This window comes from Penaeus monodon, chromosome 3 (genome assembly GCF_015228065.2).
Source record: "Penaeus monodon isolate SGIC_2016 chromosome 3, NSTDA_Pmon_1, whole genome shotgun sequence".
NCBI classification, from domain to species: Eukaryota; Metazoa; Arthropoda; class Malacostraca; order Decapoda; family Penaeidae; genus Penaeus; species Penaeus monodon.
The window spans coordinates 55,545,422-55,547,110 of record NC_051388.1 but is presented as its reverse complement, the minus strand read 5'-3'; the positions used below and the strand labels follow the sequence as shown (position 1 = coordinate 55,547,110).

The 1,689-nt window shown below is 35.6% G+C and overlaps 1 protein-coding gene across 1 annotated transcript in view; it reads left to right on the top strand.

Moving 5' to 3' along the window:
- LOC119597358 (5-hydroxytryptamine receptor-like) overlaps positions 1-1,689 on the top strand; it is a gene marked incomplete in the record, with an annotated part of 24,667 nt that overhangs the window by 19,946 nt on the left and 3,032 nt on the right.

The following is a 1,689-nucleotide window of genomic DNA, read 5'->3' as shown; positions in this document are numbered from 1 at the left end:
AGAAGAAGGAGGCGAAGAAAAGGGGAATAATAACAGGACGAACAGGCGAAGGTAAGCGAGGATGGGAGGAAGATTATTGTTATTATTATTATTATTATTATTTTTTAAAGCTTTGGTTCTGTTACTGTTTTTGTTGTTTTTGTTTTCTTTTGATTCTGTTCTTGTTTTTGTTTGTTTGTTTGTTTAATTTTCAAAAGGATTTTTTTTTTGTTACGTTTTATTGGTTGTATTTTTTTTGTTTTCGTAAAGAAATGTGAAATGGCTTTCTTATGTGTTTTATGAATTATCTTTTTTTTTCTCTTCTTTTCTTTGTATGCTTGTTTTTACCCCGAAGTAACACGTTTTTTTTATTATTTGTTTTTTTGTGTTCTTTTTCGTAGACAGTTTGTATGAGAGTATAGATTACATGCAGTAGAAAGAAAATGACCGGATATGAGAGTTTATTTAAACAACAATAAAACGCTAAACAAGACGATTATTTTGGAAAAGTTCAGTGCTTTGAATGTACCAAAAATGATAAATTTACAGACCGAAGGATACAGAGGGAATACGTAATGAAATCATAAAAATATGAGGAAGATTTTCGCTAAATCGCTTTGGAGGAACTCTCGCCCTTGCATACATATTGAACTTAATTCAAGATTAAGTCAAGAAAAAGAGAGAGAGAGAGAGAGAAAGAAAAATAAAATAAACAAACAAAACAAATTGCATACTGTGCTTGTGAAGGCAAACAAGCACAGAGAGGTTCACTGGCAATGGTTAAGATAAAAGTGTGCAATGAATGCACGGCTATTGAGCCTAGTATTTGCAATATGGACATAGGCAACAGCTGTGTGGCAGCGGCACTCGAGTATAGTGGTGCGGTTGCAACTGTGGCATACAGAGCGTGGTTTAGGAATTTTGCTTTAAAAGAATCGTATACTAAACTTGAATGAAAGTCACATTCAAGATTTTTTTTTTTAATTAGGAAGATGGTTAATAATTTAGCATAAATATTTTGAAAAAAAAAGTTTGTTAAAGACAATGCTACAGAGTGGAGCTGGACAGGTTAGAGTTCCTTTATAGAAATTTGTTTTTCTTGTTATATATGTAATTCTGGTTATACTCCATTAATACACCACACACACAGACGCATACTCAAACACACGCAGGGTTTCACACACACACACACACACACACACACACACACACACAAACACGCCCGCGCAGTAAATGTTCCTACTCTAAATAGTGCGCTTGAATTCATAAAAAAGTGCAGTTTCTACCACTTCATTTATATTACTACAAGCTTCTGACATCGTATTGCGAGCTCTTCATGTATGCTCGTCGCAAATCTGGTCTATCTTTAATTCTCCCTTTTTTCTATGACCTTTTTGTGTTTCGCTTCCGCCTCGTCAAGTATGATGAAGAGTGTGACAAAACTGTTGAAATATGGTTGTGTATGTACTTGAGTGTTTTTGTCGTTGTAAATTTCCCTCTAATGCTGTAAATGGGCCTGCATTTAGGATACATTTTTTGAGGTGGTTTTAATACCAGGGGAGCTCTCGTGCAAAGGCCATTATCTGGACAAAGGAGAACACACACGGGTACACAAGGTTTAATCCGCGTACGAGGGTGAGGCATGTATGTGTGTGTGTGTGTGTGTGTGTGTGTGTGTGTGTGTGTGTGTGTGTGTGTGTGTGTGTGTGT